The following is a 16,640-nucleotide window of genomic DNA, read 5'->3' as shown; positions in this document are numbered from 1 at the left end:
TAAATTACCCAGTCTTAGGTAGTATCTTTATAAGAGTGTGAAAACAGACAAATACACATAAAATACTCTATATTGAAGAATGCAGTGAGTCCACTTAGCAAGTCCAAGAATCAGGACATTTGCCCAGGCCTGGAACCAGATAGAGCAATAATATGCACACTTTATCTGTAAAGGGCCAGATGGTACATGGTTTTGGCTTTGCTGGACATACTTCCCTATGGCACCAACTCAGCTCTGCCTTTGGAAGGTTTGGCCTATGGACCCTGAGATCTGCTGCATCTGGTATCCCTTTCCTATTTCTGTGCTGAAGTTGTCTTTCAAAATTTCGGAGCTTTCTTTGCCCTCTATTAGCTGTGTGTATTGTCAACTAAAGAAAAGAGGCTGTGCACAGAGCCAAGCCCAGGTATAGTTACAGAAGGAGCCTCCACAGCCTGAGTGACCAGAGAGACGGTATGATGCAACCAACAGCGGAAGAGACAGGGATCCATAGCCTGACAGTGGGCAGGAGAACCAGTGGGATGAATTTGTAGAATACGTAAGCATTTGCTGCGGATGACCAGAGAGACCTAAGGAATAAAATCTCAAGACAGGGCTTTTTGCAGCCAAATGTGTTGGGGACTCATGTCTTAATTTTGATACTTAAAAAATGGATTTTCACCTTATTCTCTAGCAGAGGCTGATGGGGTCTGGGGCACTTGGGATATACTTATATTTGTCTTTATCAAATGTTGATAAGACAAGCAAACAAATATGCATGTTTAGACCAGTGAGATCCCACGATCTTCCTCCTTCCTCTCTTTTGACTCTGACAACATGTTTCCAAACAGCACAATAGCTAACAGGAGAAACAGCCTCAAGAGTCCACAATGTAGAAAACTAGCCCAGTGCATTGGGAAAAATCCAGGGAGACAGGAAGGTAACAAAAGTCCAGGGTTAAGTGTTTTCTTCCCAACTGTTCAAGAAACTTGGGAATGAGAAAATTCAGTGGCACTTAATGACATTTTCTAAATACCTTAATTATTTAGATTTTGGTTATTAGTTAATGAGCTGGAAAGATGAAATAGACAATATTAACTCAAGAGTAATCAGAAAATTCAATTAACACGAGTATGCATGATGTTGTCTGGAACTCTGTTGTAATAAAAATGAAAACTCTTTGGTAAAAATTCAAAGGAAAAATAAATGTCCTCATGTTCCTCCAAATCACAGGGAGGTAATTCAAAATGTTTACTTTTTAATCCTGGCCTTTCTTTTCCTGACTATAATCTATGAAATAAGAAAATTCAATGATAAACATATGAAATAGGCATCTCTATCTTTGATTAATCCAAAATCTCCTCACTCCCACAGACATGCACAGGGCCCAGTCAAAAGTGTACAAAAACAGAATATTTAGTGTTTCTTCTTCTCAATTATTAAGTTAAATTCAATATCTGAGGTGATAAAGACCTGGCTTAAATGCCTGTTAAAAGATGAAGGTGGTCAAATAAATCATATACTGTAGAAGAAAATTCTGAACGCTCAAAAAACTCACTGTCTTCTAGGGCGTATGATTTATTGACAATAAATATAGCAATATGTGCAATAATAAAAGTACATTATAAATCTATAAAAAGCGTAGAGATGGCACTGATGAGAGAAAGGTGAACGGAGTGGGATGGGCAGACAAAGGTTGCAGAGATGAGCATGCTCAAGCTAGGTCTGGAGTCTGCACAGGAATTGCTAAATGGACAAAGGGGAGTTTAAAAGGCTCTAGGTAAAGAGGACTGCATGGAGAAAGGTAAAGACAGTCAAATAATGAGGGAGAAAGCACTTTTCAGTTGATTTTGCTGCTGGAATGGAGAGTCCAAGATGGAGGGCCTAGAATGGTCTGTGATCAGGCAACAGTAAAAATTTTTAAACAGAGAAATATTTTGAATACATTTTTTTCTACAACAGGAGACTGTTGTCTGTAGGTTTGTAACCAAAACATCAGGAGTTCAGTCTAGGTCCTGCTGTTTGCTGCACAGAAAGCCAATGACTGCGACGACATGTCCTGCCAAGGAATAAAGCTTTAATCGTGCTCTGCAGCTGGGGTAGATGGGAGCTCAGTCTCAAATCTGTCTCTCTGATTGACTAAAACGAGGGGTTTATATAGTAGGGAAGAAATGTAACAACGTGTAAGAAAACAAGAACCCTATGGGGCAAGGAAGCAATCATGATGAATGAGTGGTCCCACGTCTCATTGTCTAGATGTGGTGATCTGGTGAGTTTCAGTTCTTTGACACCTTTTTTAAGAGGCCCAAAAGTCATTTCCTGAGGAAGAAGTTCAAATAAAACAAATAAAATTTCAAGTTTTAAGACCAGAAGGGTCAATTTCTATGTTTATCCAAAAACTACTGTCTATGATACTATTGGGTTGGTTTGAGCTTGTTACTCAGCGGGTTAGCAGGCAGTGTTTATGGGGAAGGGATCATAGCATCCAGTCTATTCAGGCTCATAGCAACCTCAAGTCTGTGACTACTGACAGTATTCTCAACTTCCCCCAGCCATTCCCGTAAGAGGCAGGTGTTTTATTTTCAGGAAGTATATTAGGAGCAGCAGCTGGGTGTCTGAAAGGGCTTTTAAATGCAGTGACCATTGAGATGGCCCAGGGAATTTACAGACAACTCTTTATTAGCAGGAGCCAAATTGTTAATGTGGAAGTTGGATATGTACAGGCAAGAGATGCCAGGTATTATTAGCATCAGTGCTTTCTGGCCTGCACCCTGCCTGTTCTTTGACATTTTTCCTAATTCCATTCAAGCGTAATGGAAAGGGGGGAAGAGAGTGTTGGACCCAAGAATGCGAATACCTGTGTGTCGGAACTCTCTGCTTTTAAACTAGGGAAACCTCACTAATTAATTGTGAGATGCTTTCTGTTGGTCCTCAGTATCCTTTTGATTTGTCCAGGCTGCCACAAAGAAGCTATTAACATTGGCACAGGAAATGAAGCCTAGCTGCCATTTCTGTTTTAGGGACAGTCCTGTAGAATGCTTTGTTAACAGTGGCTTCCAATGGACATAATTCCAATGGAAAGGCGTTTAAGGTGGTGGCCTCAGTGCTTGATGGTGGGCTACCAGAAAGCTAAAAGACAGCCTTTGCAGAGTCAAAGCAAGAGTCAGAAGTAAGGGTAAGAAGAATCGGGGAATAAGTGTCCAGAAGTCAAAACTCAAGAGTCAGAGACATAAACTATCCCTTCTGCTAGGAATATTCTTCTACCCACTATTCCTTTGAGAAATTCATATTTATTCTTCAGGTCCCAGCTTAGAAATTGCTTTTCTTGCTCAACTCCCACTTGTCACTTTTGTCACACCTTTTATTGCACTAACAGAATCCTAGACTTTTCTATCATGGCACCCTTTACCATCTATGCTACTCTTATAGGCACTGAATATTTCCTTAAAAAAATGCAAAATATTAGTCTGGCTCTACTTATGACTAGCACAGCAGATTCCCCATTTATTTATTTTCAATTTTTTTCCTAAGCTTGTTTTGATGAGCAGGCCTCATTTACATTTTTCAAATTGAATTGACATCAGAATACAGAAAATAATAGGATTTGGCCACCCAACCAGATTAGTTAAGTCAAAGGGTATGTATATTATCAGGACCCAAGGAGGCTTTGTGCCTTGAGCAGAAAAACTTTTTTCTTTTCTTTTTTTTTTTCTTTCTTTCTTTCTTTTTTCTTTTTTTTTTTTTTTTTTTGCTATAGCAGGGTCTGCTTCTTTTTCCAGGACATAGCCAGCCCAAAGTCTTGACTTGAAGCCCTAATTCCCCATCTCTGGAAGTTCTCCATAGTTGCTGAGTGAATTCAACCAGTGACGTAAAATGCGATTAGAACCCAGTTTGTTACTACATAAACCTGTATATATTATGTAGCCAACTGCAACCTGAGTTTGAAAGAGACAGTGTACTTTGGAAAGAAAAAGGGCAATTGTTCAAGTCAGAAAGGACTGGGCTTTATTTTTGTTGTTTATTGAGGGAGGGGAGTGTATTTCAGTTCTGCGTAAGCTTGGTCAAGTTACTTAGCCTCTTCAAGTTTGTGATTTATTAATTGTAGATACCTTGAAAGCTTGCTGTGTTGCCAGCTTTCAAATATCATTTTTTGAGGCTGGCACAATGTTTGACCATAATTAAAAGAAATAAAATTACAAGTACACATTTTGAAAATTATTAATCAGGTTACAACTTGTATATATATGCTCTTTCAGTCCTTACCACTGCCCTAAGTAGGCTCTCTTACTATCTTCATTTGACCTGATAAAATTAAGCCTCAGAGAAGTTAACCTGACTTGCTCAAGGACATCCAGATAGTAAAGGTCAGAGAGAACCAGGATTCAAACACAGATTGGTCTGATTCCTTAGCTCACGTAGTGCAGTTTGCCCACAACTATGTAAAATAACTGCAAGTATAGCTCAAACCTGGTCAGCTTACAAAGATGGTGTGGATACACCTCCACATTGTGAATGGCTTTTTGACAAACTCTAGATAAAACCTGTATTTCCTGTCTTCCCTGGGGATAGTAGGCAAAAGTTGCAGAAGTGTGGGGCTTCTTAAAAAGCACTTTAAAGGGGGCTCACTCAGTGTGAAACCACACTGTTTGCCCGTTACTCCTTTCAACTGAACATGATGGCTGAAGCTACAATAGGCATCTCATGACCATAAGGTGACCTCTAAGATGAGGGTCATACTAAGGATAGAGGAGCAGAAACAGAGAACACTCCTGGGTCCTTGATAAATGTGGAGCTACCATACCACCCCTGGAATGCCCACAACTGGACATCTTGTATATGAGAGAAAATACAATTTTTTTGTCTTATTTAACCCATTGCTATTTGATGTTTTTTAGAAAGTATGTGGCTAAACTGAATCCTAGCTAATACAGGCTTCCACTAGATTTTTCATGTTTATGTTTCTTGGACTCAGGAATATCACAGTATGGAGACTTTGATCACATTTTAAAATTTATAAGGCATAACTGAATAAGGCAAGATACACAAAAGAATAGCCAGAGAATAGCAAAATGGCCATATAATTTGTTACTTCTTCTGGCTCAGGACAATCACAAAAAAAGAAAGGAAAAGCAAATATTTGTTATTCTGCTTTGTAGTATTCCAAATATCCATCATTTAGCTCCCAAGGGAAAGACTCCCAAAGACTGAAGCTTCTGGAGTAAAACCTCATATTTGTCCCCTAAGAAATCAGCCTACTAGTTGGTCTAATCTTTTTGAATACTACTATTGGAATAGTCTACTGATCTCCATGTTCTTATAAGAACATGATACAAGAAGGTCCACAAACAATGGGGACTACATATTGAGTACTTGCTCCATCCGAGGCAGCACTCTAACTCCTTTACATCAGTTTAACTCCTTGAATTTCAAAATAAGCTCATGATCGTTAATTTCTTTTACAAATCAGCAGGCTCACATACAGGAGATTCTAAACTAGGTATGCACAGGAAAGAATGATTTCAAAGAAATAATGATAGAGCAAACGATTTGAAACCCATCTAATACTTTCAATTATTAAAAAAATGTTATAGATGCCCTCCTTAAGAGAAAAATAGGGAAAAATATTAAATCAGAAATATGTCTCTTTTTAATATAGGAATGGACTTTAATTAAAGCAAGTTATGAAGTAAATCTCTAGAGCCTTAAAGTTTTTTGCTTATTCTGGTTTTAAATTTCTTAGCTGTACTGATAGAAAAGCCATTGGATCCATATTTGTAACCTGGCATGCACAAAGAACCTTGATTTGTTGGCAAACCAGCTAAAGCAGAAAGCTCAACAACACACTCAGGTTATACATTATCCTTGAGGTAACAGGAAGCTAAAGGGTGTTTGTGTTTGTTTTTGTAGAGGGTTATAGTCTTTAAGAGGGCAAATTAGTAAAGATCAAATGCCAGTTAGGAACAAGATAACAAAAAATTTTCAGAAGCAATTAAAAATGCCTAAGGAAATATCAACATACTTTCCCCAAAATTAGTTTGGAGTGATGTCATTGGACACATGCCTCCCATGCACAGGCACCATTATCTTTGCATTTATTCTGGGGGCTGTACAGTGTATCTTCCACTTCCGCTTCCAGATCCTATTTCCACTGCTTTTCACCCTTCTCTGTTCCCCAAGAGGCTGGCCAGTGGGGCCACTTCCAGTGGGGTTGGCCATTGGAGCACATTAGCAGGAGACCAGAGGGGTGGAGGAAAGCATGTTTAGGCCATGCATTCCCTAGAGTCTCCATGGGTTTTAACAAAGCACATGCTCCTTCCACCCTGGCATCCCTCCTCACAGCTCTCATTCTTTCTCTCCATTTATTTTTCTTTAGGTTTTAGTAACTATTCCTTTTCCTTCCCCATTCAGACCCAGCCTATTTCTAGCCCCAAGGTAGTACCCAAACTCTTTTGGTGTTCCCACATTCTGACCATAACATGGTAAAGGATCCCTTTCTAAAGTGCTCTTGAAACTACACAGCTTGTGTGTCATCTGCTTCCTGCCAGAACTCTTATTAAGGCAAAATGCCTTCAAAATCTTGGATATGAAGACTTGGATATGAGAAATTAGCTCCCTTTACAGCTCTGTACCTCAGAAAATAGCCCCATGTATAATGTCCTTTTTGAGGATTATCCAGGGGAGTTCTAAGGTTATTACAGTCATAAATAAAGATGTTAACAGCTACAGGGATTCAAGAGTACCAGCAAGAAAACTTCCTTGTGCCAACCTGAGATGAAGAATAGTTCACATCAAAATGAAAGGGGAGAGGCAGCAGTTGAGTTATAATAAACAGAGCAATAAGCCACAGGCAAAGCCCAATAAGCAGGGAGAAGCAGGCAGGCATGCCTACCTTGGGATGTGAGATCAGGGCCAATCAGATGATAATGGGAACTCACTTCACGAACCAGACACAATTGCTCAGGCAGCCTGTAGGGCAGAGAACAGAAAATAGGGAAAAGGCAACTTAATTCAAATAAACTTTTCCAAACATGACTTCAGACAGGCTTATCACAAAATCCCTCACAGCGGTACGTATTGGAGTTATTCCATTACATTTACACATATTAGAGTCCTCAATACAGCCACGATTATAGATCATATTCTTATTGAAGCCTGATTGATTTTCTAATTCATTCATTAGTTCATTTACTTCTTCATCATCCATCCACCCATCCACTCAACAAACAATGTTAAGGCATCTACAGAGTACAAACCATGAGATTATGCATGTGAGATACAAACAAAAGCAAGGGACAGTCCCTAACTATAATCTGGTTGGGCACATTAACAGAGAGATGGACAAGCTAATGATTTCATGATAAATGATGGACACCATGATAAGTGCCAGCAAGAAGTGGACAAATTCCTAGACACATACGGCCTACCAAGGTTGAGCTGTGAATAAATCCAAAACCTGACCAGACCAATAACAGGTAATGAGATTGAAGCCATAATAAAAAGGTCTCTCAGAAAAGAAAAGCCCAGGACCCAATGGCTTCACTGCTGAATTCTACCAAATATTTAAAGAAGTGCAAAGGTAGTGAAATGCAGAGGGCGAGGGAGCACAGAGGAAGCAGACATGGTTCAGAGTCTGAGGGTCCTTGGGGATAGCCAGGGAAAGCTTCATGGGAGAGGTGGCAACTGAGCTGAATTTTTAATGTTGAATCTGACTTAAAGAGAGGAAGAGTGTCCTAGCATGTGGTATGGATCATAGGCATCTTTATATAGACAATTTCAAAAGAGCACACAGTTTTCTTCACATCTTTCAAGGAAACTCAATGCCTGAAGTGATACCCAATGTCTGAAGTACCCCCATCCTTTTCCTAACACATACCTTTGTTGCTAGGCAACCACCACTGGGCTAGATCCAGCCTTATTCTCAATTAATTTGGGGGAGATATTTTGTTGTTTAAATTAATACCTTTGGAGCTTCATTTTACAAAGAACAGGGAATTGCTTTGGCCCTTTCTATTTGGTTTAACTGTGAATTTTCTAACTTCTCTTCAATCATACCTCCACCTCAATTTAGATCCAAAAAAGTCACACCTATCACAGTGAAGAAGTACTGGTGTGATCATTTTGAAACAAACTTTCTCAGACACTTGCTTAGAAGCTATTAAACTTTTTGAACTCTCTTGGGAAATAGGAAAATGATTAAGATGAGTTTTGAGTATGTTTTTATAACAAGGAAATCTTGCAATATAGAAAATGGTGTATTGTAATTATGTACATTAAACTTCGACTGCCTCCAGCTATGTAACCAATGCAATGCCAGGGGTTAGGTAATGGAATAGCAATGTGTTTCAGAGTTTTCATTCCTGAAAACTTTTAAGGCTGATAGAAAATTGTCCTGGTGCTGCACTATGAAGAAATATTCTTTTTTGATTTATATGAAATGCTATTGAATCATTTTATGGAAAGAGGCAGACTTAATTAGAATTATCTCCAAGAAAAATGAAGGCCCTAGAATAATTCATAAAATATGAGCTTACTATGCAGAAGAGATGTGTTCATTGCTTTATAGGTGTATAGAAGGAGACAAAAGATACGATCAAAAACTGTTTGCGGTAATACCTATAGTTGGGTTGAGAAACAGTAGTGGAGTTTCAAATGCTGTAATGAATAATGTAAAGGAGTATGTAATTGGGTGTGTACAGGCATACTTCATTTTGTTGCATGTCACTTTACTGATCTTCTCAGATACTGCACTTTTTACAAATGGAAGGTTTGTGGTAACCTTGTATTGAGCAAGTCTTTTGGCACTATTTTTCAAACAGCATGTGCTTACTTCATGTCTCTGTGTAATTGTTATTTTGGTAATTGTCACATTATTTCAACCTTTTTCTTATTATTATATCTATTATGGTTATCTGTGATCAGTATTCTTTGATGTTACAGTTATAATTGTTTTTGGAAACGATGAACCATGTCCATATAAAATGGCAAATTTAATCAATAAATATTATGTGTGTTCTGACTCTGCCACCAACCACCCATTCTCCTGTCTCTCTCCCTCTCCTCAGATTTCCCTATTCTCTGAGACACAATGAACAATAGTGAAGTTAAGCCAATTAATAACCCTACAATGGCTTCTAAGTGTTCGAGTGAAAGACGGAGTCTCACATCTCTCATTTTAAATCAAAAGCTAGAAATGATTAAATTTACCGAGGAAGACATGTCATAAGCCGAGGCAGGCATAAAGTTAAACCTCCTGCACCAAACAGCCAAGTTGTGAATAAAAGGAAAAGTTCTTCAAGGAAATTAAAACTGCTACTCCAGTGAGCACACAAATGATAAAAAAGCAAAGCACACATTGCTGATACGGAGAAAGTTTGAGTGGTCTGGATAGAAGATCAAACCAGCCACAACATTCCCTTAAGGCAAAATCTAATCCAGAGCAAGGCCCTAACTCTCTTCAGTTTCAATTCTATGAAGGCTGAGAGAGGTGAGTAAGCTGCAGAAGAAAAGTTGGAGCTAGCAGAGGTTGGTTCACAAGATTTAAGGAAAGAATCTGTCTCCACAACATAAAAGTGCAAGGTGAAGCAGCAAGTGCTAACTTGGAAGCTGTAGAAAGTTTTTCAGAGAAGATCTAGTGAAGATAATCGATGAAAGTGGCTACCTGAAACAACAGATTTTCAGTGTAGATAAAACAGACTTATATTAGAAGATGCCATCTAGGACTTTCATAGCAAGAGAGGAAAAGTCAGTGCCTGGCTTTGATGATTCTTGTGTTGGGGCTAATGCAGCTGCTTATTTTTAGTTGAAGTCATTATTCATTTACCACCCTAAGAATCCAAAATCTACTCTGCCTGTGCTCTAGAAATGGGACAACAAAACCTGGATGAAAGCACATCTGTTTACAACATAGCTTGCTAAATACTTTTTTATACCCACTGTTGAGACTTACTTCTCAGAAAAAGAGATTTCTTGCAAAATAGTACTGCTTATTGACCATATATCTGGTCACCCAAGAACTCGGATGGAGATGTACAAGGATATTAATGTTGTTTTTATGCCTGCTAACACAAAATTACTCTTTGATCCATTCTTCAGCCCATGGATCAAATGGTAATTTTGACAATGAAGTTATTATTTAAGAAATACATCTCATAAGGCTACATAGATAGTAATTCCTCTGATAAATCCAGAAAAAAGTAAGTTGAAAACCTCCTGGAATGCATTCAACATTCTAGTTGCCATTAAGAGCATTCATGATTCATGGGAGGGGATCAAACTATCCACATAAGCAGGAGTTTAAAATATGTCGATTCCAACTTTTATGGGTGACTTTGAGGAGTTCAAGACTTCAGTGGAGGGGATAGGTGTTCCAAATAACGAGAGAATTAGAATTAGAAAGGGAGCATGAAGATGTGACTGAATTGCTACAATATCATGATTAAACTCAAATGAATAAAAAGTTGCTTCTTGTGGATGAGCAAAGAAAGTGGTTTCTTGAGATAGAATTTACTCCTCGTGAAGATGCTATGAACATTATTGAAATGACAACAAAGGATTTAGAATGGCACATAAACCTAGTTGATAAAGGAGTGGCAGGTTTTAAGAGCATTGACTCCAGCTTTGAAAGTAGTTCTACTGTGGGTAAAATGTAATCAAATAGCACTGCATGAGAAATCTTTTGTGAAAGAAAGAATCAATCAATGTGGCAGACTTCATTGTCTTATTTTAAGAAATTGCCACAGTCACCCCACCTTTTAGCAACCACTGCCCTGATCAGCCATGAAGTCTTTTTTTAAAGAATTTTAGACATAATGCCATTGCACACTTATTAGACTACAGTATAGTGTAAGTATAAGTTTTGTATCTACTAGGAAGCCAAAAAAATTGTGTCACATGCAAGTATTGAATATTTGCTTTACTGATTGGTTGGAACCAAACTCGCAGTATTTCCAAGGTGTGCCTGGATTTAGAGTACAGAGCAGAGCATTAAGTACAGAAAACAGAATGCCCTTTTTTTTTTTTTTTTTTTTTTTGAGACAGAGTCTTGCTTAGTCACCCAGGCTGGAGTGCAGTGATGCAATCTCGGCACATTGCAACCTCTGCCTCCTGAGTTCAAGTGATTCTCCTGCCTCAGCCTCCCGAGTAGCTGGGACTACAGGCATGCACCACCACAGCAGGCTAATTTTTGCATTTTTAGTAGAGGCAAGGTTTCGTCATGTTGTCCAATCTGGTCTCGACCTCCTGACCTCAAATGATCCACCCACCTAGGCCTCCCAAAGTGCTGTGATTACAGGTGTGAGCCACCACATCTGGCCAGAATGTCTTAATGGAAACTTGCTCTCTGTTAATGTGATGCCTGTTGCCCCCATTACCCTGTGTTCCACAGAGGAACAAAACACTTTGCCAAAGACTTTGGAAATCCTCCTACTTAAGGGTTTTCTCTAAAATGCAGAGACTCTAAATGACTTACTCAAGCCTGCCTGTCTTCACTTTGAGTTTCAATATATGTAATATACATAAATATATATATAAATATATATAAAACATACAACAAATATAGAAAATGACACAAGACTCCCAAGTATTCAAAGGCCAAATGGAGCCAATATTAGCATTCCATTGTATTTCTCCAAAACTCTTTTATTTTTTGTTACAAATTGAAGCTATGTCTTTCTTCCCACTCTTTCTTGCCCTGCCCCCACCTATGTGTAGGTACCAGAGCTCTAAAGTTGGTGATTATCATTATTGTGCATATTTTTGTACTTTTACTAAATTTATATGTATCTATAAATAAGATACAGCATTGATTACTGCTTCTCTATAATGTACATAAATGATGTCACAGCATATATATTCTTTGTACCTAAACTGGATTTTTGGCACCTTTTCACACCATGTATTGATTTAAAGTGTACAATTAAATCAACATTACCCATAAACATCTTGATAGAGTCAAGTAAAGAGATCTCATGGTATATTAGCAAAACTGTGAGGATTGTTATCAGAATCACTCTTAGAATTCATACCTCTGTATGGCAGTGGTCAGTAAACTATTTCTATAAAGAGCCAGATAGTAAAAATGTTCTGCTCTGAAGGATATATGGTTTCCATGGAAACTACTTGATCTATTTCAAATAAAAAAAGCAGGCATAGATAATATGTAAGTGAATGGGCATGGCTGTGTTCCTACAAAACTTTATTTATAAGAGCAGGCTACGGGCTGTTCTCGAAGCTTGCCAACCTCTGGTACATGGCAGTGAGAGAGGAGGGAGGGACCTGGCTGTGCCATCTTGCTGTCTATAAAACTCTGGGGTTGGTAGGGCTGATCTAAGGGGTCAACTTCCTCCTTGATGCTCCAAATGCATCCCTTATGAAGTGCTTCTCAGAGAAAGATAAACCCTCATTAGTGAGGAACACTGTTTGGTCCAATTTATAAGGGGAATGTAAAATTAAATAATTTAAACCTGAAGGTGTTGGAACTTTAAACTATTTTGAGCCCTGAGAGGAATGTGGCTATGTGGCCTGAGTCACATAGCAGTTAGCTGCAACTTTAGCTTTTTCTTGTAAATAATTAGGAAAGACCAAATAGTGCCAAAGATAAGACCCCTGGAGATCATGAACCCCCTATTATGGAATGTCACAGCAATCTTCCTTGAGCTACAGCAAGCTGTAACCAATTAAATCATTATAATATATGTACTGACCTTGCATGGAGAATATTTTAACCCTTATAAACTCTGCTTCTGCCTATATAAATGAAACCTTAACTTACCTGCTTTGGAGCACTGACTTTATTCCTTTGGAGTCTGTGTTTCCTGAGTGGCTATTCTCAGCTTTTTGCTCAGATAAACTCTATACATAATCGTAGTTTCTAAATTTAAGGTTGACAGAAACTCTGTACGTGGCTAGCACCTAGTACCAAGAGGCAGGTGGAGCAATGACATGTTACCATGGAAAGAACACTTAGCTGGCAGTCAGGGGACATGGGTTTGGTTCTCAGTTTACCACTGTCATCTTTGTCATCTGTCTGGTCTCAGGCAAGACACTTCCTCTCTGGGCCTCAGTTTCCCTCCTGAAAAATTACTGTGTTGGGCAACATTACTTCTGAGTTTCCTTACAGTGTCCAGATCTCATGATATCTGGCACGGTATAAATAAATAGAATATAGTGAAAATCCTCAAGGAGAACAGATGATTTATTTAAATTTCATTAGCTTCCTTTCCCTGCCTACTAGTCGGTATGAATATGGCTATGAAAGCAGACATCAGGAAGTGACTAGAAAGATGGAGCAGGAATTAAAGGAATCAAGGAGAGAAGAGGTGCTTAGTGTTAAGAGTACCACTATGGATGAAAATTCTGACTTTAGATATAAAGGCAGCTTATATAAAATTATAAGCTACAGCAGAATTGTTCCATATTGGCCCAGAAAGGAGAAACAAATGCTGTAAGAAGGACTTAAGTTCAGCTCAAGCAAAAGAGATTCTTTCAAGAAATTCCAGATTTCTAAAAATGCAGCAGCTATTATAGGAGCATCTTATTCATAGATATGTGCACAAAAAAAAAAAGGACTGACCACTTAAAGTAATATAAAAGGGTTGAATGAGAAGCTGGACAAGAATCCTGAGACTGAATCTCCTTCTAGACCCAATATTTTATAACTATATCAACATAAGCTGGACTTGAGTACTTAGAGCTTCCTTCTGAAAATGCCCATTGAATTTTTAGAAATATGTAGCTGTTACAAATTATCTCAGACAAGGAAGATTTTTAAAATATTTATGTTTTTCTTCAGTACCTAGTACAATGCCACATTGTACTAATGGCACATAGTAGGTGCTTATTAAACATTTGTTAAGTAAATGAAAATTTATATAATACTGCAAAGGGAAGCACATTAAATGATTTACGTTTTCCTGGTCAAACTTGAGCTAGCTTCCCTGCCTTTCTCTTCTAAACATCTGCACAGGGTCATCCAATTAGTGTTTGAATTGAGTGGCCATGCGAGCCTAAGAGCAAACGCTTGCATTCCAAGACATGGGGAGGGCTAGGAAAAGGCAGACCATCTAGTAAGGTTTGGTTGGCCACAGCCGCACGTGGTCCGTTGTTAACTTGGCAGCATTCCCGTGTGCTGCAGGATGAGGTGAACACTGGCAATTAACGCAATCACCTTCTCTGTAGCAGCAGCAGGATTCTCTGGAAGTTATAGCAGTTAAGAGGAGAGCGCAGCTTGAGACTCAGACCTGGGATGCCAAGGTAGAGGCGTAGGGGAGTCTGTTCTCCCTCCAGCTTCAATAAACTCTGGCTTTGGAAACAAGATCCATAGCAGAGAATGACCAAACGGGAAAGAAACCCATTCTTTTCCCACTCAGAGTAGAATGGGGATGTGTCTCTGTGTTGGGGGGGTCAAAAATATAAAATAGTCAGTGATACTGCTGCTTCTTCCAAGTGCATTCAGCTACATGATTCATTTGATCTTGCTGTAAGGTGAACGAACAGAATAACCTGGAGCTTCAGACTCCTAATTTCAGACCCCTAACCCATGCCAATAATAAATCTGAGATTCATTTCATTTTGTCTCATGTTTCCACAGCCAGATAAAATAAATCCCCTCTCAGAAGCACCTGGACCTGACAGGCCATCACCCAGGTGTGCAGCTTTGGAAACTAGAAAAGAGTATGATGATTATCATTCTGTTTTCTATAGAGGAAAAAGATGAGCAAATGAGGATCAGAATCCTGCCAAGTCTAAAGCCAGTGCCTCCATGGAAACCTAATTTCTACTTAATAGCACTAAATGATTAAATTAGACCCTTTGACACTGCTTCTTAGCAAGACATGATAGCTGGGTGCTTTGTTTTATGATTCTAGTTGTTGAATATGATTAAGAGAAGATTCTCTGAGCTCTCTTTCAACCTTGAGAGAACCTTAAAATGTTTTTTTTATTACACCGGCAATGCTGGAAGATAACATATGCTACATTTATTGATCAACTTCTCCAAGTGCTGGGGTTATACTTGGCACTTGCTAGATGATTACCTTATATTTGCCGTTAATAATTGCACCCTAGGAACTAATTTAACTTCTCATTCCTCCCCAATGTAGTATTTCACCTTATCCTTTAGTTCAAGGGAAAGTTGGTGAATCTTAGTCACCGTAAATGAGATAAAAGGTAATTTGTCAGATTAAATCCCTGAGCTGAAAATTAAACAGTGAGAACACTGTACGAGGTTTTTATGATTCTCAGTCCTTGAGGTGTTCACAGAGACATAAATTTAGGTTTCAAAATTGGAGTCATTCCCCGAGGAAGGGACTGGGTTTGGCCTGAGAGGGAGGATCTTGAGGCGTGGGAAGTGATGACATCGGGCTGAGTTTTTCAAAGGAAACTTTAGAAATGAGGAGGATTTTTAGAAAGTGAGAGAAAGTGCACGTGGCCTGCATAGGGTCCTGAGAAGATACAGGTTAGCTCACATTCATCTGGGAGGAGGGGGAGATGTAGAGGTGGAGGCATGGGGCTGCTCACATCCCTTCAAGGAGAAACCCTAGAAAACATTACAATAATGACTCAGCCCTACCTGATCAGGACACCCCACCCTCATCCCCTCCCTATCACTCTGCCCTTTGCCTGCCCCTCCCACCCATGCTGCCCAGGCTCTTCCTTGACTTTCCCTGCATGTTTCTGCCCCAGGGCAGTTGTATTTGCTGTTCCTTCTGCCTGGAATGCTGCCCTCTCACTCCCCAGGTGATCACCTGGCTCACTCCCTCACTCCTCCAGGCCTTTCCTCAAAGGTCTCCGCTTGATGAGAATTTCCCAGACCACCCTGTTTAAAATAGGAATCCCATGCCTCCTGACCTGCCCACTCTTATTGAAGGCTTTTTTTTCCCATAGCACTGATCACTTTCTAACATATCATATACTTTACCCTTTTATTCTGTCTCCCTGTCACTCCTGAATACAAGCTCCCTGTGAGTGGTGATTGTTGCCTGTTTTGGTCACTGCTGTGTTCCCAGTGCCAAGAACAGTCCCAGGGTACATAGTTGAATGAATGAAAGAGAGAAAACAAAAGTCCAACTCAGGGAAAGAAAATAAGAGAAACCCCAAGCAGGATGGAAGAGACGAGTTGCAAGGATAAAAAGAGAACTCCAAAAGCTGAGATTTTGGGAGACGTACATAAAGAATAGAGCAAGATAAATTGCTCCTGACATCCCTGCTGTGTGGCTTGGTATGGGGGCTCATCACCTGACGTCCTGCCCTTTAAAATGATCTGCTCACACCTTATAGGTTCTGTTCTGCCTGAAATAGTTACAGCGACTCAGCACAGAGGGGTGGGAGTAAATTATTCTCTAGGCTATATCAGCTGTGGCCAGAGCTGTGTTATCTAGAGGGGGCTTGGCTGTGGCTGACTGAGGCTGGAGCAGGCCCGGGCGGGCAATCTTGGCATGCTGTCCTCTCCCCAGTGCTGCCACACATCTGGTAGGAATAGAAGGAAACATGTCACCAGAGCTCATCCCTCCTTATACCAAACCACAGATTGATCTAAAATTTCCATTCGATTAAACAGTAGAGAAAGAAGAATAACCACATGCATAAAACTCTACTATCCCCTGAGATTCCTCTAAAATGAGAAAAAAATATAGACTTTCAGAAAAAGAGAAGAATCTAAAAGGGCA

General features: G+C 39.4%; 1 long non-coding RNA gene across 1 annotated transcript in view; it reads right to left on the bottom strand.

Moving 5' to 3' along the window:
• Positions 1-16,640, bottom strand: part of LOC129471116 (uncharacterized) — a 63,502-nt gene that overhangs the window by 32,793 nt on the left and 14,069 nt on the right. The window contains exon 2 of the long non-coding RNA XR_008653488.2: positions 6,866-6,942. This is a non-coding gene — a long non-coding RNA (uncharacterized lncRNA). The remainder of the gene's footprint in view (positions 1-6,865; positions 6,943-16,640) is intronic.

This window comes from Symphalangus syndactylus, chromosome 21 (assembly GCF_028878055.3).
Source record: "Symphalangus syndactylus isolate Jambi chromosome 21, NHGRI_mSymSyn1-v2.1_pri, whole genome shotgun sequence".
NCBI lineage: Eukaryota > Metazoa > Chordata > Mammalia > Primates > Hylobatidae > Symphalangus > Symphalangus syndactylus.
This window is presented reverse-complemented; position numbering and strand designations above follow the sequence as displayed.